The sequence below is a fragment of the Manis pentadactyla genome, chromosome 8 (genome assembly GCF_030020395.1).
Source record: "Manis pentadactyla isolate mManPen7 chromosome 8, mManPen7.hap1, whole genome shotgun sequence".
NCBI classification, from domain to species: Eukaryota; Metazoa; Chordata; class Mammalia; order Pholidota; family Manidae; genus Manis; species Manis pentadactyla.
Genome location: NC_080026.1, coordinates 44,303,999 through 44,327,346, shown reverse-complemented (window position 1 = coordinate 44,327,346; position 23,348 = coordinate 44,303,999). Strand labels below are relative to the sequence as shown.

The 23,348-nt window shown below is 47.7% G+C and overlaps 1 protein-coding gene across 4 annotated transcripts in view; it reads right to left on the bottom strand.

The window, feature by feature from the left end:
* Positions 1 to 23,348, bottom strand: part of RALB (RAS like proto-oncogene B) — an 83,401-nt gene that overhangs the window by 55,567 nt on the left and 4,486 nt on the right. Inside the window, exon 1 of one of the 4 annotated variants that reach the window (XM_057505711.1) lies at positions 1,676 to 1,697. The exons of 1 other annotated variant lie outside the window; for it this stretch is intronic. The gene's annotated coding sequence lies outside the window, so the exon portion shown is untranslated. Of the gene's footprint in view, positions 1 to 633; positions 1,047 to 1,417; positions 1,575 to 1,675; positions 1,698 to 23,348 lie in introns of those variants that run through there. 2 more of the 4 variants (XM_036886627.2, XM_036886628.2) reach the window with 2 other exon arrangements.

Here is a 23,348-nt window from a genome sequence, read left to right as displayed (position 1 = left end):
GGATCAGAAGAAGAGCTGACAACTAAAACCACACACCAGGGATGTGTATCCCAGCCCTTATCCCCACCACCACAAAGAACACCTCAAACATTCTTTAGTTCCTTTAATCCTAACAAGGAAGATAATTGCCACCACCTTGTCACAGCTGTGGCCTCTGCAACACAGACAGTTGAAAAGCCTGCTCAACATCACACCAATCAAGTTTCAGGACCAGCATCAAACTTCGGTCTTCACACCCTACCCTCCTGTTCTTCACCATAGTCAATGATACCTTTCCTGGTTGTGCCATTCTCAGAACTTCAATATTCTAATTCTGTTGCTCCTGGCTTAACGAATATTGCCTCAACCTGTTTCCAGCTTTGACATCCAAGAGCCTTGTTGCTCTATTTAGAACATGAGTCATTTACACATAAAAAAGATAAGCCATCCCCTTTCATAATCTGTGCCCACTATACAACCCCAAAACTTCATAAAAAGAAATGAGGTTAAGAAACTGGGACAAAGCAGAAAATTCACTGTTCTACAAGGGCTGAAATCAAGTGACAGATAACTCAAATGAACAACCAGCCAAGTCTCTTCCGTTGGCAGTTCTAAGTCAGTCCACCAGACACAAGAACTTCTCAGAAGACTCACCTGAAAGTGCCAATGCTTCCAGTATTCACCTGAAAACTGGCTCAGAAAGGACACTGCTCAAACAAGCAAGCAGTCTGGGCGCAGCGATCTCTGCCACTAGTTCCCAACCAGCCCGCGGACAACCTCATATACGTATGAGAGGGCAAGAAGAGGGATGTTGAAGTCTGGTGCAGGCAAACAGTTCAAGTCCACGGTGCTTCCTATCAGAAGTCACATTCAGTGCCAGCCCCTACTAGAAAAGAATTAAGGCGGGGCGGGGCAAAGAAGCAACTTCACTCTCATTTGCAACACAGGACCAAAAACAATCAGACCAAATAACTTTTGAAGCATGGCATCAGTTCAGTCCAAGTTCTTCCGGTACTCAGTTTTTGCAACCCTTAACCAGCTCTCACCCAGCCCACAGCGTCAACTAAGGGACTGAGGAAGTAAACTCTCCTCGGGCTAGAGGCCTGAAAGGGAAGGAAGTGGAAACAGAGGTCATTTGTGGGAAAGGGGAAGAGAAGCAAAAAGGGAGAGGCTGGGGCGCCGCCCCCATTTCCTAAGCCCCAAGCCTGTCTGTGGAGCCCGGAGGCTTTCTCCATAAAACCCAGCGGGGCCGAGAGGGGCCACTAATCCCGCGTGGCCCGCCCCCGGCCTTGGGGCTTAACACCTCCGGCGGCCGGCCACATCCCAACGCGGAGAGCGCGGGGGGCAGGAGGGCACCCGGCGCAGGGCGGCGCACCCCACTTCCCAGTGCGAGCCCCACCCTGCCCGGAGGGGTCCTGCCAAACGCCGGTACTCTTACCTGGGACCTTCCCCCGCCGCCTCGTCTGTCCGCACCCCACCCGCAGCTCTTAAGGCCTCCCCGCCCTCTCCTTCGCCTCCTACGGGGGCCGGACCCCAGCCTTCCCCCACCGATTTGTCATTGAGCAGCCCTGGCTCGCTTCCCCACCCCCCCCAGCGCGCCCCCGGCGTCGCCTAGGCAACCCAGCCTCTCGAGAGCGCGCCCTCCCTTCTGCCCCCGCCTTCCCCCTAGAGGCCACGCCCATCGAGAGCATATTACCCAATTCAAAGCGGGGCTTCCAAGCTTCGGGAGGCTGGAGGTTCCACCAATGAGAAGCAACCTCAGGCCAAAGGGGCGGGCTCCACACGCCTGCCCCACCCATCTCCGTTTCCTCCTTTGGGCGGCCGGACACGCCGCACGTGACTTCTGCTGCAGTGAAGGCTGGAGCTGGTCAGAGGACTCCGGGCGTGGGTGGGCGGACCGGTTGCAGGCCCTCCCATCGTGGATTAGCTCAGGGCGAGGCCAAAGTAGTGGAGAGCAAAAGGGGAGGACAGGTCTAACGAAGACAAACCAAGGAAAAATGCGATTAGGCGCGCGGGTGTGAAGGGTGCAGGCGGCTCTCCAGAGGCTGGCCAAGTGCTTCTGAGACGGGACCTCCCCGCCTGCCGCCACGACTTGTTTGACTAATAACATCCTACTAGAAGTAATATAGTTACTTGTTCAATGCCTAGGAATAACTTGAACCAGATCACATACAAAGGCCAAAATTCTAACTCAGCCATAGCCTTGAGGCAGGAAGTGTAGTGGGCAAGCTTAAGACCAACAGGTTTTTCTCCCACAACCTGCCCGTCATCGTCCTCCAAAGCCCAGGAACTTATAATTTTCTATCTAAATAGGGCTTCACCCCAGGTTGATTTTTCCTAACTAACCACTCCCTCCTAGAATTGAATCCTCCCCCAAAGCCACTACCACTCCCGCCTTTGCAGGATTTGTGGTCCCTACACAAACTTTGTGGTTTCACGCTGTACCTCAATTGTTCAAATGTCCACCTCTGTTATTCTCTAGGGATGGAAACTATCTTTTCCAATTTGATACCCACAGCAGCTAGCACCGTGTAATTAATTCTTCCATTACTTATCATTTTACGTTATGATACATGTGTACAATGTGAGAGGCTTTGTGCCTTGATTCGATTGCTATGTATATGCAGCTAACAGATCAGACCCTCCAACAGCTATTATCAAAAAACACAGAAACTTTACGTTAATCTTAAGTAACAGGCATAACAAAAACATGTAACCAGAATAATATCTTCTCTATTAGTGTACTCTCTTAAACATTCTGTTTTTCCCTTCTCATACACATTATATAAAGACTTCTATTTATTACATGCTTATTATATGACAGAAACTCTGCTAGGTACTGTAAGAGAGAAAGGATAGGAGGCTTCTCTGAAAGGAAACTCTAGTATTTATAAATATAGAATGGGAATAAGGTCCAAACCTTTTCCTATAAAGTAACAATTAAGTGTACAGGTTTAGAATAAAAAAGAAACACAGGTTCAAAAGAGGGCTATACCATATAACTAGCAGTTTCTTATATAGGAAGTTACTTAACTTCTGTGGGCCTCAGTTTCCCCAGCTGCCCAATAGTAGTAGTATCTCCATACCATCGGTGTGAAGTTTAAGTGAAATTACATATGAACCTCTCAGTACAGTGCTAGGGACTTGGTGAGTGCTCAGCAAATGTTGGCTTTAGTTGTGATTGCCACCAGAGGCCAAGATGTACACTCAAGTGTGCTCTAACCAACCTAGGGACAGTGTTCCCTCCCAAGACTGTGTTATCTGAGAATGTGACACCACCACAGTGCAACCAATGCTGTGTGTAGCCTGGTGGAATGGCTCTGCTATAGTGATGTATTTTTTCAAATGCAAGTTTAGCAGCCTGCCCAAATAAAATGAGTAATTCTGGGAATAGGATCAGGCATGGACAGACCAGGATTTTCCTCTCCCCACATACCCAGGACCCACAGCAATCATAGGTTTTCTAACCTTTCCCAGGGTGTTTAACTGCCATTCCTTTGTATTAGCAAAGGGATTTCATGCAGGACATATTGGGCTTTTTGAGAAATGCTATACTCATTCTCTGCCTCCTTCCCCCAACCACCTCCCTTCCCACTTCAGCCCTAGTACTCTGAGGGACTCCACTGGGATTCCACCAGGAGGATCAACTGTTAGCTCCTGGACATGCCAGGCCTTAGTTGAGCATAGGAGATTCAGAGGGTAATGGTAGGATCCTTTTGGAAGGGCTGTCACAGAGCACACCAGCCCAGAAACATGTCCCAGCAAGGGAAGAGTACTGGGAGGCCACCAGCGCAAGCTGCTCTGGGATTACCCTTGTCAGATTTCAAGGGATACTCTTGTCTGCTGAGCTTCTCCTGAGGGAACTCTGACTCCTGGCAGAGCCAGAGGCTTGAGCAGCAGGAATACAAGATCCCCAGTAGGACCCTGGAAGGTTCCTCTAACCCACTGCAGTTGTAGAAAGAACACTGTAAACATACCCTCCTTTAAAAGTATTTACTGAGTATTATTATGTGACTCTTTAGTGCTGTTTGACAAGTATTTCTACTTCTTTCTCCTGGTCCTGGATAGGATTGAACTTCCTAGCAACCTGTGGTTGGGTGAGGCTATGTGACTAGCCCTAACCAATGACTTGTGAGTGGAAGTGACACATAAATCATTTTGGGGCTGAAGAATTTATTTGCCAATGCGAGACCCCCCAGAGCCCTCATCTTTACTTTACAGTACAGCTATTGGCAATGTTTGGAATATGGCTGCTCCATCAGCCTGGACTGGAACGCAGCTCCCACTGCCAATCTGTGATGGACATACAGCATGACTGAGAAAACAAAGCTTTGTGGTTTAAAGGCACTTAACTGTGTGTTGTTTGTTACCAACCGTGGAAGTTGTTTGTTACCGCCACGTAGCTTAGCCTGCTCTGACTGATAGAAGCCTCTAAAGTATGCCAAGCTGGGGACATAGGGGTGAACAACTCAGATAAGAGAACAGATTGGAAACCACTGAACAAGCAACTTGATAATTACAAATTGTGTCATTACAAATGATTTGAGATTGGGTGGTCAGAAAACCTCTCTCTTAGGAAGTGACATTTAATCTAGGACCTGAAGGATGAAAAGGAATCAAATCGTAGAAAAAGTTGGAAGTGAGGGGAAGGAGAGAATTTCAGGTTGAGGCACAAACACATGCACACTCCTAAGACAGAACAAAGCATGGTACTCTCGAGAACAGACAGTGGGCCACGAGCAGGGGAAAATGAGGCCCCACAAGGCTGGAGGAGACTCAGCCAGATTATGTAGGGCTTCTAGGTCATAATAGAGAGACTGGAATTCATTCCAAGAGTGATGAGAAGGTACGGAGGAGGTTCAAGCCAGGTTGATAACATGCCTTGATTTAGGTTTTAAGAAGACCACGCTGGCTGTTGTGCATAGAATGTGCTGTAAGGGCCAGATGTGAGAATGGAAATTAGGAGGTGGTTCCAGGAGTCCAAGCAAAGTGGGGTCCACGGGGTCACAGGATAAAAGGGTAATCTGTCCTCAGATAACAGGAGATTTGCAGAGATTGCAGACATAGGGAAGCCAGAGAGCTGAAGACCAAGCCAGAGGGTACTCCTGCCAAATCCCAGAGAAAGCAGAGGGGAAGTGGGTCCCACAGAGGTGCTTTGGTCCCAGGAGATGGGGGCTCAGAAGTCAGGCAGGAACAGGGGAGGGTGTGGCAAGGACAGAAGACCAATTTTCTAGAAAAGCAGCCAGCATTAGGTTTGCCCCATTAGCTGGCAGTATTATATAAATAGATGGTATTATTAGAAAGAGTCTGACAAGCTCCAACATCCTGCACCCATTCGACAGCTGGTGACCACCTTGATTAGAAAAGAAAAGGAGGCACCAATCTATAGATGAAAAATAAAAGCCATTCTTGCCTACTGATGGTTATGTAAAGAATCTACTGTAAATAGAAGAGCTAGGTGGAGTTCATCTTCTGCACCTGGTTTGTCTTTCTCCACCCCTCAGTGCCCAGATCCTCTCTCCACACTTCCTGCCATCTCATACTATTTTCAGAACTTGTCTCACAGGCTAATTCACACTCAGGAATAAATGACTGGTGACAGTTCAATGGGCACCCACCTCTTCCTGAGCATTTGTATCATCCAGCTTATCAAGACCAAAAGTCCTAAGCCAGGGGAAGTACTCCGGGATGGCTGGATATTTTTACCTCACACTACTGGAATAGAGTGATTTATCCCTTCTCAGGAAAAGGTTCAAACTCCTGAGTTCTTACCCAGAGGTGCCAGGTAAGGAGAATACCTTATTGTAATCCTCCGAAGCCCGGGTACAATTCCTGGAGCCTTCCTTTCCCTGCAGCCTTTTGCTGGCAGTTTTCAAGAAAAGCCCCTGGAGTCTGCTTATTCCCAAACATATTTAAAATCTTGACTTTGTTGCTCAAGTTAGTTATTGCCTCTGTAAAAGACTTACTAGGGAGTTTAAAAGCCACTTTTTACTAATGTTTTGTGAGCTTCTCTTTCCCCATTATCATCTTTCTCTGTGTGTCTATAGCCCCAGCCAGCCAGCAGGAGCTAACCAGATGTTCCTTGAAATTGCTCTGCCGGAAATGCAGAGGGCCCAGTAATTATTAGCTAGAGGATGAGCTTTCATCTTCTAAAGGAAATTAATCTACTTGGGAGACACATTAGAAAAAAATGATCCATTTCTATTTTAAATAGCTGAGTTAGCTGGACTTATCTTTCTGCCATCATAGCTTACAAGGAGTTATCACCCAGAAATGAAGTCAAGTCTTTCTTGTCATTGAGTAATAAACCTTCATCATTATCATTCACCCTAATTCCATGCTAGCTCATGTTCTCCCTTCAATTTTCATGGAGACATGTGGCTCCTGCTTCCAAAATTTGCACATAAATAATCACCACAGAGCTGGTACTGCCTTCCAGGTAAGCAGAGAAAAGCCCCTGCAAGGTGACATCCACAGAGCATTACACTGTATCATGAGATTCAAGTGTCTACATTTTGTGCTGAGTGCTCTCCGACATAAATATTACCAAGTCTCCCAGGAAGCCAGTCCCATCTAAAAGCATGGAGACCCTGGTTAGCCCCATCATCTCTCCCAGCTTGTGTGCTCTGACTGTATCGCAAGGTCTTCCCTGTGTGCTGCCTCAGCCACATGCCGCCAAGCACCCGGGCCTGGCCTTAGCCACAGAATGCCAACTCAGCCTCCTTGGTGACTGTTGCAGCTTAGAGACTGAAGCTCCTGGAAGTCCAGTCTCAGCTATCTGCCCTTCCCTGGGGAACCACATGTACACTTGCATCTCACCATCCAGTGTGTGCTGATGACACCCTGATCCAGGTGCCCCACCCAGGTGTTCTCGCCATCTGCAGATGCAGAGGACCCATGGAGTCAGCCAGCTCTGGGCAACTAGGCAAAGAAGAGTGAGGAGCTAAGAAATTATACCCGGCACTGTTAGATATTTCCCACTTGCTCGCGCATGACTCCTCATAGCAGTCTCATGGTGCTGTTGTTCCCTCACTTTATAGATGAGGACCTCCAGGGCCAGCAGGTCACAGAGGACAGAGACGGAAAACCCAAAGTCAAACCCAGACTGGGAGCTCAGCTTTGACTTGTGCCACTCTTGGCCTTGTGTGGTCAGAGCATCCCTGCCCTCTAGTGTGCTCCAGGCCTCATTGAGCCTCCATTCACCTCACCTCCTGCTACTTGAGGCTGATCCCAATTTCCCAGGGAGGGGCTGGGACTGCATTTCAGAGGTAAAGTCCTCTTTTCTTGGACCACTCTTTCTCCCCAGCTCCCACGCCCTCATGTCCCTGCTCCCACAGGTGGGGATGGGCCTGGGGCCAGCCTCTCACCAACCCACATGCGGCCTCTATCACTCCGCCACTCACAAATGCCAAAACCCCTCCTTGGTGATTTTTTCCTAGCAACACTTTTAAAAATATAATTTTGTTTTTTAATGAACTATCTCATCTCTTCCCCACATCTGTTCCAGAGAGCAGGGCAAGGCCAAAGGGTCAGAAGTCTGAGGAATGCAGGGTAGCCATTGGGAACAAAGAACCCCTGAGCCAAGAGACCCCAACTCTGGAAAGAAAGCAAAATTGTGACCTACAGAGCCACATCCCCAGCACCTAGTTCCTCTTCCTGAAGCAAGATTACCAAAACACTAAAATGTGCATCTCTGTGGCTGAGGTCAGGAGACAGTTCCCCTTCCTGCAATACATTTTTTTTTTGGTATCATTAATCTACAATTACATGAAGAACATTATGTTTACTAGGCTCCTCCCTTCACCAAATCCCCCCAACATACCCCATTACAGTCACTGTCCATCAGTGTAGTAAGATGCTGCAGAATCCCTACTCATCTTCTCTGTGTTGTACACCCCTCCCCGTGACCCCCCCTACTACACATGCTAATCGTAATGCCCCCTTTCTTTTTCCCTACCCTCATCCCTCCCTTCCCACCCATCCTCCTCAGTCCCTTTCCCTTTGGTACCTGTTAGTCCATTCTTGGGTTCTGTGATTGTGCTGCTGTTTCATTCCTTCAGTTTTTCTTGGTTCTTATACTCCACATATGAGTGAAATCCTTTGGTTGTTACTTGTCTCTCTCCGCCTGGCTTATTACACTGAGAATAATACCCTCTTGCTCCATCCATGTTGTTGCAAATGGTAGGATTTGTCTTCTTCTTATGGCTGAATAATATTCCATTGTGTATATGTACCACATCTTCTCTATCCATTCATCTACTGATGGACACTTAGGTTGCTTCCATTTCTTGGCTATTGTAAATAGTGCTGCAATAAACATTGGGGCGCATCTGTCTTTTTCAAACTGGGCTGCTGCATTCGTAGGGTAAATTCCTAGAAGTGGAATTCCTGGTCAAATGGTATTTCTATTTTTAGTTTTTTGGGGAACCTCCATATTGCTTTCCACAATGGTTGAACTAATTTACATTCCCACCAGCAGTGTAGGAGGGTTCCCCTTTCTCCACAACCTCACCAACATTTGTTGTTGTTTGTCTTTTGGATGGTGGTGATCCTTACTGTTGTGAGGTGATATCTCATTGTGGTTTTAATTTGCATTTCTCTGATGATTAGTGATGTGGAGCATCTTTTCATGTGTCTGTTGTCCATCTGAATTTCTTCTTTAGAGAACTGTCTATTCAGCTCCTCTGCCCATTTTTTAATTGGATTATTTGCTTTTTGTTTGTTGAGGTGTGTGAGCTCTTTATATATTTTGGATGTCAGCCCTTTATCGGATCTGTCATTTATGAATATATTTTCCCATACTGTAGGATACCTTTTTGTTCTATTGATGGTGTCCTTTGCTGTACAGAAGCTTTTCGGCTTGATATAGTCCCACTTGTTCATTTTTGCTTTTGTTTCCCTTGCCCGGGGAGATAAGTTCATGAAGAAGTTACTCATGTTTATGTCTAAGAGATTTTTGCCTATGTTTTTTTCTAAGAGTTTTATGGTTTCATGACTTACATTCAAGTCTTTGATCCATTTCGAATTTACTTTTGTGTATGGGGTTAGACAGTGATCCAGTTTCATTCTCTTACATGTAGCTGTCCAGTTTTGCCAGCAATGTCTGTTGAAGAGACTGTCATTTCCCCATTGTATGTCCATGGCGCCTTTATCGAGTATTAATTGACCATATATGTTTGGGTTAATGTCTGGAGTCTCTATTCTGTTCCACTGGTCTGTGGCTCTGTTCTTGTGCCAGGACCAAACTGTCTTGATTACTGTGGCTTTGTAGTAGAGCTTGAAGTTGGGGAGTGAGAACATCCCCCACTTTATGCCCAGGGTTGCCTTGGCTATTTGGGGTCATTGGTGGTTCCATATGAATTTTTGAACTATTTGTTCCAGTTTGTTGAAGATTGTTGTTGGTAATTTGATAGGGATTGCATTGAATCTGTAGATTGCTTTGGGCAGGCTGGCCATTTTGACGATATTAATTCTTACTAGCCAAGAGCATGGGATGAGTTTCCATTTGTTAGTGTCCTCTTTAATTTCTCTTTAGAGTGTCTTATAGTTTTCAGGGTATAAGTCTTTCACTCCTTTCGTTAGGTTTATTCCTATGTATTTTATTCTTTTTGATGCAATTGTGAATGGAATTGTTTTCCTGATTTCTCTTTCTATTAGTTCATTGTTAGTGTATAGGAAAGCCACAGATTTCTGTGTGTTAATTTTGACGAGATCGGGCGCGTTCAGGGTGGTATGGCCGTAGACTCTGTGTGTTAATTTTGTACCCAGTAACTTTGCTGTATTCCGATATTAGTTCTAGTAGTTTCGGTGTGGAGTCCTTACGTTTTTTTATGTACAATCTCATGTCATCTGCAAACAGTGACAGTTTAACTTCTTCTTTACCAATCTGGATTCCTTGTATTTCTTTCATCTAATTGCCGTGGCTACGACCTCCAGTACAGTGGGGGGAGTGAGCATCCCTGTCGTGTTCCCGATCTCAGAGGAAAAGCTTTCAGCTTCTCACTGTTCAGTATAATGTTGGCTGTGGGTATATCATATATAGCCTTTATTATGTTAAGGTACTTGCCCTCTATACCCATTGTGTTGAGAGTTTTTATCATGAATGGATGTTGAATTTTGTCGAATGTTTTTTCAGCATGTATGGAGATCATCATGTGGTTTTTGTCCTTCTTTTTGTTTATATGGTGGATGATGTTGATGGATTTTCGAATGTTGTACCATCCTTGCATCCCTGGGATGAATCCCACTTGGTCATGGTGTATGATCCTTTTGATGTATTTTTGAATTCAGTTTGCTAATATTTTGCTGAGTATTTTTGCATCTACGTTCATCAGGGATATTGGTCTGTATTTTTCTTTTTTGGTGGGGTCTTTGCCTGGTTTTGGCATTAGGGTGATATTGGCTTCATAGAATGAGTTTGGGAGTATTCCCTCCTCTTCTATTTTTTGGAAAACTTTAAGGAGAATGGGTATTATGTCTTCTCTGTATGTCTGATAAAATTCCGAGGTAAATCCATCTGGCCGGGGGTTTTGTTCTGGGGTAGTTTTTTGATTACTGCTTCAATTTCATTGCTGGTAATTGATTTGTTTAGATTTTCTGTTTCTTCCTTGGTCAGTCTTGGAAGGTTGTATTTTTCTAGGAAGTTGTCCATTTCTTCTAGGTTTTCCAGCTTGTTAGCATATACGTTTTCATAGTATACTCTAATAATTCTTTGTATTTCTGTGGGGTCCGTCGTGATTTTTCCTTTCTTGTTTCTGATTCTGTTGATGTGTGTTGATTCTCTTTTTCTTTTAATAAGTCTGGCTAGAGGCTTATCTATTTTGTTTATTTTTTGAAAGAACCAGTTCTCAGTTTCATTGACTTTTTTCTATTGTTTTATTTTTCTCAATTTCATTTATTTCTTCTCTGATCTTTATTACGTCCCTCCTTCTGCTGACCTTAGGCCTCATTTGTTCTTCTTTTTCCAATTTCAATAATTGTGATGTTAGACTGTTCATTTGGGATTGTTCTTCCTTCTTTAAATATGCCTGGATTGCTATATACTTTCCTCTTAAGACTGTTTTTGCTGCATCCCACAGAAGTTGGGGCTTAGTGTTGTTGTTGTCGTTTGTTTCCATATATTGCTTGATCTCTATTTTAATTTGGTCATTGATCCATTGATTATTTAGGAGCATGTTGTTAAGCCTCCATGTGTTTGTGAGCCTTTTTACTTTCTTTGTACAATTTATTTCTAGTTTTATACCTTTGTGGTCTGAAAAGTTGGTTGGTAGGATTTCAATCTTTTTGAATTTATTGAGGTTCTTTTTGTGGCCTAGTATGTGGTCTATTCTGAACAATGTTCCATGTGCACTTAAGAAGAATGTGTATCCTGTTGCTTTTGGATGTAGAGTTCTATAGATGTCTATTAGGTCCATCTGTTCTAGTATGCTGTTCAGTGCCTCTGTGTCCTTACTTATTTTCTGTTTTGTGGATCTATTCTTTGGAGTAGTGTGTTGAAGTCTCCCAAAATGAATGCATTGCATCCTGTTTCCTCCTTTAATTCTGTTGGTATTTGTTTCACATATGCTGGTGCATCCTGTATTGGGTACATATATATTTATAATGGTTATATTCTCTTGTTGGACTGATCCCTTTATCATTATGTAATGTTCTTCTTTATCTCATTACTTTCTTTGTTTTGAAGTCTATTTTGTCTGATACTAGTACTGCAACACCTGCTTTTTTTTTTCCCTGTTGTTTGCATGAAATATCTTTTTCCATCCCTTGACTTTTAGTCTGTGCATGTCTTTGGGTTTGAGGTGAGTCTCTTGTAAGCAGCATATAGATGGGTCTTGCTTTTTTATCCATTCTATTACTCTGTGTTTTTTGATTGGTGCATTCAGTCCATTTACATTTAGGGTGATTATTGAAAGATATGTACTTACTGCCATTGCAGGCTTTAGGTTCGTGGTTACCAAAGGTTCAAGGTTGGCTTCTTTACTACCTTACTAACTTAACTCACTTATTGAGCTATTATAAACACAGTCTGATGATTCTTTATTTCTCTCCCTTCTTATTCCTCCTCCTCCATTCTTCATATATTGGGTGTTTTGTTCTGTGCTCTTTTGTATTTCCTTTGACTGCTTTTGTGGGTAGTTGATTTTATTTTTTGTCTTTAGTTAGTATTTGGTTGGTCTTCTTTCTTTGCTGTGATTTTATTTTCTCTGGTGACATCTATTTAGTCTTAGGAGTGCTCTCATCTAGAGCAGTCCCTCTAAAATACCCTGTAGAGGTGGTTTGTGGGAAGCAAATTCCCTCAACTTTTGCTTGTCTGGGAATTGTTAAATCCCTCCTTCATATTTAAATGATAATCATGCTGGATACAGTATTCTTGGTTCAAGGCCCTTCTCTTTCATTGCATTAAATATATTATGCCATTCTCTTCTGGCCTGTAAGGTTTCTGTTGAGAAGTCTGATGTTAGCCTGATGGGTTTTCTTTTGTAGATGACCTTTTTCCTCTCTCTATTTGCCTTTAATACTCTGTCCTTGTCTTTGATCTTTGCCATTTTAATTATTATGTGTCTTGGTGTTGTCCTCTTTGGATCCCTTCTGTTGGGAGTTCGGTGTGCTTCCGTGGTCTGAGCAACTATTTCCTCCCCCAGTTTGGGGATGTTTTCAGCAATTATTTCTTCAAAGACACTTTCTATCCCTTTTTCTCTCTCTTCTTCTTCTGGTACCCCTGTAATGCAGATATTGCTCCTTTTGGGTTGGTCACACAGTTCTCTTAATATTGTTTCATTCCTGGAGATCCTTTTATCTCTCTCTGCATCAGCTTCTATGCATTCCTGTTCTCTGATTTCTATTCCATCAATGGTCTCTTGCATCTCATCCATTCTGCTTTTAAATCCTTCCAGAGATTGTTTTATTTCTGTAGTCTCCTTCCCTACTTTGTCCATTAGCTCTTGCATTTTTCTCTGCTGCTCCATCAGCATGGTTATGACCTTTATTTTGAATTCTTTTTCAGGGAGATTGGTTATGTCTCTTTCTCCAGGCTTCTTCTCAGGTGCCATCGCTGCGGGCTCGCATGGGCCACTCTGTCGCAGCCACCACCACCAGCTCACACGGGCAGCCCTGGGCCACTAGGCAGCCGCCCCTGCGGGCTCATGCAGGCCACTCCTGGGGCCCTCTGGTGCTGCCTCCCCCGGCATGCGCTGCCGCTCTTCCACTACAGGGCTGGTGTGTCGGGGGCCGCACTGGTTCGGGGAACGACTGGCAGGCTGCTTATCGCCGTGACGGGCTTCAGAGCTGCGCTGATGCCCAGGGGGTTAGGTTGCCTAGAGTTCCCCGGATTCCTAGGTGCTGGGGTGCGTGTGTCGGGATGACTTTGTCCAGCTGTGAGGTCCCTGTCCCTTTAAGACTTGCAAAAAGCACTCACTTTTCTTTTGTCTCAGGGGCACCAGTTGCGGGGACCTGCTTGCAGGTTTTGCTTTTCCATTTCTCTAATATCCATCACCCCGTGCACCGTGTGTCTGCGCTCCCGGTGCAGATTTCTAGAGCTGGTTGTTTAGCAATCCTGGGCTTTCACTCCCTCCCCACTCTGACTCCTTTCTTTCCACCGGGGTCTGGGGTAGGTGGGCATTCAGGTCCCACTGGACTGCGGCTTATATCTTACCCCCTTTGTGTGATGCTGAGTTCTTGCAGATGTAGATGTAGCCTGGCTGTTGTACTGTATCTACTGGTGTACTGGTGTCTCTTTTAGGAATAGTTGTATTTGTTCCATTTTCAAAAATCTATACGTTTTTGGGAGGAGATTTCCACTGAACTACTCACACTGCCATCTTGGCTCCTCCTCGCAATACATTTTTATGTAGAGTTTCCATTCTTCACAATGGCCAAGAAGAAACTTGGTAGATACGAACAAAAATAAAGCAGCAGTGAGGTTAGTGCAGCATCCAGGCTGGGAAATCAGCCTCCTTCTGCACATCTGCACGGGGACCAGTCCCCACTGGGATAGCTCCAGAAGGATGGTGTATTTATCACACTCCTGCCTGGGGGAGGGTACACACAAAGCCTCCTTGCACAACCTGTGCAGTTGACCAATCCAACCTCCATTCACCTCACCTCCTGCTACTTGAGGCTGATCCTAGTTTTCCAGGGAGGGTCTGGGACTGCATTGGATCCCTCTTTCTCCCCAGCTCCCATGCCCCCATCACAGCTGAGACCAGGATCCAACCTCCCTTCAGCCATCAGGCCAGCACCAGGCCAGATCCTGGACCTCGGGGCAGTAAATCGTAGCTGCAATTTTCTCTCCAGGTGGCTGTGCAGATGCAGACATGGGGCCTCTGCAGCCCTTGTGGCACATTGGGAAGGCTGACTGGCCAAGGCTGAAATCTTTCCTTGCCCCTCCAGTCTTGCTCCTGCCTACCCTCACCTCAGCCAGGTAGAAGGGAAGGCCAGAGCTCAGAAGGCCCAAGGAATGTGTTTGGGGCAGGTGAAGCTGTGGGGAGCATCTCAGCTGAGACCAGGATCCAACCTCCCTTCAGCCATCAGGCTGGCACCAGGCCAGGTCCCGGACCATGCACTTTACATTGTCTCATCATTTTTCACTGCCACATCTAAGAGGGAGGTGTGTTTTCCTATTTACAGATAGGTCAATCAAGTTGAGAGGCGAACCAAACCTGAAATCAGGTATGCCTGACAATAAAACCCATGCTCTTTATCCCAGCTTTGACCACTGGCCCACCCAGCTGCAAGCTGCAAGCTGTGTGACCCTGGACAAGTCACCTCCCTCCCTGATCGTCAGTTTTCTCTGCACAACGACAGTCAGTCTCAAGTCTGTACTGAGCACCTGCTATGCACGGAGCTGTGCCAGGTACCAGCTATAGGGGAGATGCCTCCTGACCCCCACAATAGCACATGAAGAAGGTGGATGCCACACCTTTGGCCAAACTAGCTCACCTCCTGACTGCTGAGACCCCTTGTACTCTTAGCCCCTCAGTGTTCCTGTCTGTCCCAGGAACTTCCTTGGAGGAGTGGCTGGTGTTGAAAGGGCAAGCCTAGAGAATCCACAGGTCACCTGATGCTCAGACACAGGAAACCAGAACCTTTGATTAACCAGAAGTTATATTTGATGGCTGCTGGCAGCCATTCACATTTAAATAGAATTCCTATAATCCCTCCTAGCAGCTGAGATATTATACATCAAAATGCCTACTACAGTGGCCCATAGTAAGCCTCAGCAAATACTTGTTAATGGATAGGTGGCTAGATGGATTGGTGGATGACTGGATGGGTGGAGGGATGAGGGAATGGTTGGAGAAAGTGTGATTAGGAGGCTCAAAGGCAAGGGAATGCTATTCATGAACTGGGGTGCCCTGATAAGGTAGGCATGGGGTGGTGGACACAGGAGAGGGTGCTTGGCAGCCAGAGGGCTGTCTGGGTCTTGGGGGTATGGGTACAAGATGCAGACGGCACATACAGAGAACAGCATGCCAAATCTGGAACACAGACCCCAACATGTGACAGTGGTGGTCGCTGACTGCAGGCTCTGTACTGCACATAGAGCAATGTCAGGCACACGGCCCATCTTACTAACACCTGGTAACTAGGGCCAGTCATCTCGCACTGGGTAGCAGCTTGACCCAAGGCTGCCTCATGTGCCTCAGCATAACTGTGATGGTCTGGGCCGGGGCCTTCAATGACTGGTGACTGCAGCAGGTCTGGCTCTGCCTGCCAGCAGGCCCCTGATCTGAAAAATGCAGAGTGCTCACCCACCAGCCCCTCTCTCAGTGGACAGAGCCCTGAGATGAGGGTTGCTACATTAAACACAGATGCAGTTTGGAGACATACTACAAATTATTGTTGACTTGAAATACAGACTTAACTGGGCATCTTCTATTTTTTATTTGCAAAATCTGACAACCCTACCCAAGCCCAGGGATCTCTGGGTGGGTAAATCTCAGTAGCCCACACCCACCATGTCAAAGCCTTCAGCTGCAGGGCTCACTAAAAGGGGAGGCCAGAGGGGCAGATCTGAGACCTGGCTCCTGGACAGAGGCATGCATCCCTGTAGTGAGGATAGCAGGGAGGTCTCAAATGAGAAGGTGCATGGCAGTGCTCCCCCTCAGGGAGGAGGGAAGAAGAAGGTACCCCTCCAGGCCCAGCTCCTTTGGACCTCACAACCTGCTCTTATCCCATTGCTCACTGTAGCCCTTCTCTTAAGAAAGCCTGCCCAGCCTGCACCCATTCTTTCTAATGATGGAGGCCCTCGTAGGGACCAGGGTGACAGTGGTGAATCGGCCTTGGCCTCCAGCCTTATCCAATTCCATCTCCTCCTCTAAGAAGCCTTCTCGATGATTTAGACTTCTGAGCTGCCCATACATTTTCACAACCAATTACATGGCTCCTCATATTCTGGGGTCTGGTGGATATAAGGGCCCCCAACTGAAATCATAATACCCTAACAGACAGAATGTTACAACCCAGCACAATGCAGCAGAACCAATTCCTGCCCAGAATAGAAAGATGATTTATACCCTGGCCTGCTATATCCTAGCTGGGGGGCTTTTGGTAAGATGTAACATGCCTGTAAGCCTTAGTTTCCCTGTCTGCAGAGAAGCTAAGGAGAGAGCTATCTTATGGAGGTTTGTGGGGGCATTAAATAATACAATGTAAAGGGCTTGGTGCCAATCTGGCCTGTAGGAGCCCCATGGCCCACATCTGTTTCCTTTGTTTTAATTTTTCATTATTCTTCTTAAGCATGGTAAAATACATGTAAAATTCTCTATCACAACCATCTTTAAGTGTACAGTTCAATGGCGTTAAGTACACCACTTAGATGGGCTGTGCAACCACCACCACCCATCTCCAGAACACGTTTCATCTTGCAAAACTGAAACCATCCCTGTTAAACAACTCCCCACTTCCCCTCCCCCAGTCTTTGGCCACCACCATTCCACCTTCCATCTCTGTGAATTTGACTATTCTAGGTGCCTTGTATAAGTGGAACCACACAGTTTTTGTCCTTTTTTGTGACTGGCTTATTTCACTTAGCACAATGTCCTGAAGGCTCATCCATGTTGTAACAGGGTCAGAATTTCCTTCCTTTTTAAGGCTGAATAATGTTCCATCATATGTATTTACCACACGTTTATCCAATCATCTGTCAGTGGACACTCTGGTCACTTCTACCTTTTGGCTATTGTAAATAAAGCTGCTATGAACATGGGTGTGCAAACATCTCTTTGAGACCCTGCTTACAATTCTTTGGGGTATATACCCAGAAATGCATTGCATGGTATTTCTATTTTTTATTTTTTGAGGAACCTCCATACCATTTTACATTCCCATTGCACAAAGGTTCCAATTTCTCCACATCCTCACCAACATTTATTTTCTGGTTTGTGATAGTAGCTACCTTAAAGGGTGTGAGGTGGCCACTGCTTCTAATTTTGAACCCTGCTCTCAGCAAGCTCTCAATGGATGTTCATCATGTGAAGTGGATACTGTCCTGAGCTTCCTCTACTAGTCCTTAGGCATCTTCAGAGACAAACAGGGGCTATTTATCTCCCTGCGGGGGACCTCTGTCCTTGTGGCTCTCAGGGATTAAACACAGCTGGGCCACCTCAGTCCACCCTCAGTGCAGACACACAATGCAAGGCTGTCAGCAATAGGCAATCACAGCCTGCATGGCTTTCTCTGCTGGTGCACCACAGCTGACATGCCCTGTCCTGTGGCTGCTGATTCCCTCACAGCTTTTGGCACTGACTCTCCTACTGTTCCCAGGTCCCAGTAGAGAGGTGTTCCTTCTTCCCCTGGAGCCCAGCTCTCACTGCCCCACCCAGAGGCCAAGTAGGTGGCAGCCCAACATCCCACCATGAGGGTACCATCTCCAAAAGTCCCCAGCACTCACAGGGGATGCCTGGAAGCTGACCTTTCACTGACTCAGCAGCAGGTACAAGAGGAGGCATGATCAGGGAGGCTGGGATGTGAGAATGGTAATCTCTGCTGGAGGGAAGACCTAGTGATCTAGAACCAGACAGGGGATGGTAGGCCTATGTATGGCCTGCTGCTCCCTTCACTGGGGGGATGCTTTAACTTGGCTTTGGAGCCACAGAGACCTGGGTTCAAAGTGCAGCTCCATCAATATATGCTGTGTGATCTCGGGCAAGTTCCTTCACCTCTCTGATCTTCTATCACAAGAGGATGATAACACCTGAATAAGAGTCACCCTGCAGCTCTTCAGGGTGGTCTAGGGGATCACGCCCACCTGACTGCCACTATTTAATGTAGAAACTCCTTCCATCCCCACCCCCAGCTGCTGAAATTCCACATGCATGTAGACCATGGGTTGGAGGAACAAAACATGAGATTAAAGGATAACAGCCTTCCCTTTTCTGACATGAGCTGGCTTGTTCTTAAGGGAAAAACAACCCTCTCTGCAGCACCACCTCAACCCCATCCTTTGTGTTTGGGCTTCTAGGGAAACAACAGGTCTGAGAGTGGTTTCCTTCCAGGATCCCCTCCCTCCAGAAATTCCCTGATGGCTGCCAAGCCCAGTGATAAGAAAAGTGAGCAATTTCCAGAAAAAGGCCAGCATATTTCAGAGACATGGAGCAGAGGCAATGCCTGCACTGTGCCCCTCTGCATGCACAGTCCTAGGCTACACTCCCTTAGCTTGTGACCTCCTGGAATATATCAGAAAGAATGAGACATGGGACAGAGAAGGCTTGATGAGGTTGTGATGGTCCTCTACTACTTGTCCTTCCACCCCCACCCCCAAATCCACAGTGGGGTGGGTGGGGGTGGGTGGAGAGACACTTAATGGGCACTCACTACACCCATGGAACCTGGGGATGCAGGTTCCAGCACTCAATAAGCATTCACTTAACCTTTATTTATTAACCACAAACCAGCCACAGGGCATTGTGCTGGGCATTAGGGTAAAGAGTGAGCAAAGTAGACCCTCTGGGGTGCAGGGATAGGAGCCCAGAGGAGGGCAAAGCCATCTTTGTCCACCCTCTCTTCCCTGCCCCCATCTTCCACCCCCAAGAAGCTGGTGTTCAAAACCTCTGCACACTCAGCTCACCTTCAACTGAGGGAGCAGTCAAACCTGGAAAACCCACCTAACAGAAGAGCAAAGTACGTCCATAAAGGTGAAAACACCCAGCAAAGAGACAAACAAGGTGTTCAGCACAGAATTTGTTTACAACTAAGAACTCAAGGAAGTAGGAATGCACAGGGTAATAAAAGCTGGATTCTGAGGAAGGACCCATCCATCTTCCTTACCCAGGCCAAGTTCAAAACAACTCTAAAGAGCAAATCCAAATTTTTCACCTTTTATTCCACGAAAGGCAATGTGAGACTGCAGAGGGCAGGGAGGCCTGGTCCAGAGTCTCTGACTAGGCCTGAGTCAGGGCCAGCTGCCCACAGCCTCCCCTGGGGTCAGCATTCTTCCTCCACCTCTTGCTCCCCTGGGTCTGCCTCGCCCAACCTCCCACACATAATCAAATCAGCATCGTCCCCTCAGCACCTTCAGTAACTTCCCCACCTCTCAATAATGCCCAGGTTCTCAGCTGGCTGTAGGGCCCAGGCCACTGGCCTCCTCCCTGAATGCTCCCTCCTCAGAACTCTGAGCCTGTCAGACTTGGTGAAGAGGGAGGTGGGGAGAAGTTTACCCATGGCCCAAAGCCCTCCAGCAGTTAAATGAAATCAGATTGCAAAGCTCTGCAGAACCCGAGGCTGTTGGTCTAATGGCCCATCTCACAGATGAGGAGACTGAGGCTAGGAGCTCTGAGGCTGCTCATGGCTGGTCTGACGCTATCCAGGGTCAGTACCTCTGCTTGACAGCCAGGCATCTTCTAGGTGGCTGGGGAGATGGGGAGCAGGTCAAGGTGAGGGCTGTGAGCACCTAAGGGGCACAAGAGATGCGGAAGGTGGGGAGGCTCAGAGTAGCCAGTCCCAGCAGCTGGGAATTAGTCTTGTAACATTTCATACTTCTCTGGCTGTTTCTAAACTAGGTGTCAATTCACAACAGGCTTCAAATGTCCCAGCACAGCTCCCGGCTGGGGGCCGAGAGGGGAGCGCCAGCACCACTGCCAGACCTGCAGCCTAGCCCCTCAAGAGAGCAGCCCCCATCACTGCCACCACCGCCGCCCACACCCCCGGGGACCTTGGTGCAGTGCCAGCAGACTGTCAAGGTCATTGTCCTGGACAAGCCCTGCTTGGCCTGCATGGAGCCCCGGCTGAGCCATGCCCTCTCCTGCTATGCCTTGTCCTCCTCCGACTCCTGCGGCTCCACACCCCTGGCCAGCCCAGGCTCCCCTGTCAAGGTCATCCACCAGCCTCCGCTGCCCCCGCCCCCACCCCCCTACAATCACCCACACCAGTACTGCCCACCCAGCTCCCTGCTGCACCCGCACCACTAGTCCAGTGGCTCGAGGATGCTGCTCCCCCGACCTCACTCCTACCCCCTGTGCTCTCCATTGTCTCTAATCCTTCACACCAGCCAAGCATGGGGCTTTCCTGCCAACCCCCGCCTCACCAGAGAGGTAAGGTACCCCTCCTCCTCGGGGCTCCTTCCACCCAGAGGCCAGGAGCTGCATCTTACATCCACACCCCTGTACGTAGCATAGAGCAGGAAAGGACAGTGGCATTTGCTGAGTACCTACTGTGTACTGACCACTTTCATGAAGTCATCTCAAACAACATTCACAACAAATCCACAACATGGTTTGTCTCATTTTACAGGTAAGGAAACAGGCCTCAGAAAAAGAGACGATTTCAGAGGACTTCAGACCAAAGTCATCACAGCAGAGTACAGTAGGCAGCCAGATGTGTCCCAAGAGAGGTGGAGCTTGAATTGGGCTTGGAAAATGAAGAGGATTCTGGCCAACACACAGGAGGATGGAAGGGAAGAGGAGGAGGGTGTTCTGGCAGGGGCACTGGAAGAACAAGACCCAGAAGTGGGGGAGCCCAAGAAGTGATTGGCAAGGCTAAGTAGGATTGTTTACCAGTGGAACTGGGGATACGTACTTAGAAAAATCCATCAGGAACAGAAAACCTGGAATGACAGGAAGAACCCCAGCCCACCACAGAAACAAGGAGGCTTCTGAGCAGGGGTAGGCGGTGTTTTTAGAGGGGAAACCCTTGTTGACAACCTCCATGTAGAAAGCCCTTCCCAGGAGGTTGAGGGGCCAGTGTGAGAGACCCTGGAATTTCAGCCTCCAGATATGGCCCTGGGGGACAAACCCACTGTCACTCCCTTCCATGACTTCCTTAGGGGGGGGTGGTGTGTGTGTGTGTGTGTGTGTGTGTGTGTGTGTGTGTGTGTGTGTGTGTGTGTGTGTGTGTGTGTGTGTGTGTGTGTGTGTGTGTGTGTGTGTGTGTGTGTGTGTGTGTGTGTGTGTGTGTGTGTGTGTGTGTGTGTGTGTGTGTGTGTGTGTGTGTGTGTGTGTGCGCGCGCACAGGCGCTTCCCAGGAAAAACCATAGGTAGGGCCTGTTTGCCTCTTATTCTGAGACCCTGAGGTCTGCACACAGCTCTGGTACCCAATAGGCTTGGCTCCCTGACTGGCTGCAGGAAAAGTGCCCAGAGGTCTGCACACAGCTCTGGTACCCAATAGGCTTGGCTCCCTGACTGGCTGCAGGAAAAGTGCCCAGAGCTCGACCAGTTGGCAACCATTGAATATGGAGAACTACCCAGAAGTCATCAGGGAAACAGGGCATTTACCCAGATGAAGGGCACCTGTCTCTCACTGGCCACCAAACCCACCAAAAGAAAATGATCCTAATGGGCAGAGGAAGACCCCAGATGATAACAATTTGAGGGCACCCCCAACTCCTGCTCACTGCACTTGTTCTGGAGTCATCAAAGGGAAAATATGGCTTATGCTGTCTCCAGGTCTGGTTCCAGGTCAGCCCCACAGGGCTCTTGTGTACCCCAGACTCTGAGTCTGTTAGGAGGCCAGGCAGAAAGCTCACCACTGCCTCTGTCCCCCAAGCCTTTTCCAGGAGCCTGGCTCTAACCCTGACTGATACCTCAGCCCTCAAATTACCATGTGATACAGTACCCTTGGAACTACCTGTGGGCCGAATTGAAGCTTAAAGTGTACAAGAAAAGCCGGTCTGAGGGAACTTATAGGAGACACAGCTGCCTGGGAAGCCCCCTGCCTCAGATACACCCCCACGGCACCTGGGACAAAGGACACAGCTGAGGGAGGGAACAGCACGGCAGGGCCCGTCCCACTCGGCGGCAGCCACCCCTGAACTGAGTTGCAGCATGCAACTCGGCTCTTCTGTCTTCCAAGTGATTGAAGGCTCTGCCAAACCACTGGTCAGACAGATATCCCCCCCAAACCACACATTAATTGGTTCTTGGATTCTACCACCTGAACCGCTGAGCTGGATCTCCTGGGTATCCCACAAAGGCTTAGATGTAGAGGCCATGACCCAAAGCAGGAGCCACCAGACACCCAGGCTGTGCCTGTCTGTACAACAGCCTGGGAAAGCAACTCTGGGGGCTGCACCCAAAGTGCCTGGGCTGGCGGCTGCACCCAAAGTGCCTGGGCTGGCAGGCTTCCCAGCCTGGTGGCTGCAAATGAGTGGATGTGTTCCGGATTGTCTGCCCAGAAGGGCAGCTGCACCTGGGCTGGGAGAGCCCAAGGCTGCTTGGGGTGGCCCAACCCAGCCTGGTCCCAACAGCGCCTTGTCCTATGGGGCTCTGTCTGGCAGAATCAGGCAAAGGAGGGCAAAGCTGCCTGCTGTCCCTCCTTCTCCATCTCTCCATTTCTCCATCTCTCCATCTCTAATCTTCCTCAGGAGGAAGGAGTTGATTGGGATTTTAGTTATGTATTCATACATCATGCTTGGAACATAGCAGGCACTCAGTGAATTGTGCTTTCTCCTCAGTTGGTGGTGGAAGGCAGCATACTGATGGCTCAAAGCTGGACTAAGAAGTCAGACCATCTGTGCACCCCAGCTTTCCTGCCTTCTAGGTATCTGAGCTTGAGCAAGGCACTAATTACACTGAGACTTGGGGTCCTCATGTGCAAACATACGGACAATAATAGTACCTACTTCTAAGCCTGCAACAGCCTGGCTCATAGTATATGCTATGTAAGTGTTTTATATTATTTACCTGAGGAGAGGAATCCGTTTTGTCCTAATAAGGGGTTGAGACAATATAAAAGGTCGAATCCAGTCTTAGGGAGTGGGGACACAGGCACTCTGGGTCTTTACCTGACCACTGCCTCTGCCCTCTCATATTCCATCTAGAGACGGGGTCCTGGCTTGAAGAAATAAGAGACAAGCCTGTGTTAGCCCCACTCCTACCGCCCTTGTAGACCACTGTAGAAAGTGCCTCTGTGGCACAATGGGGGCTGGTTTTTAGCAC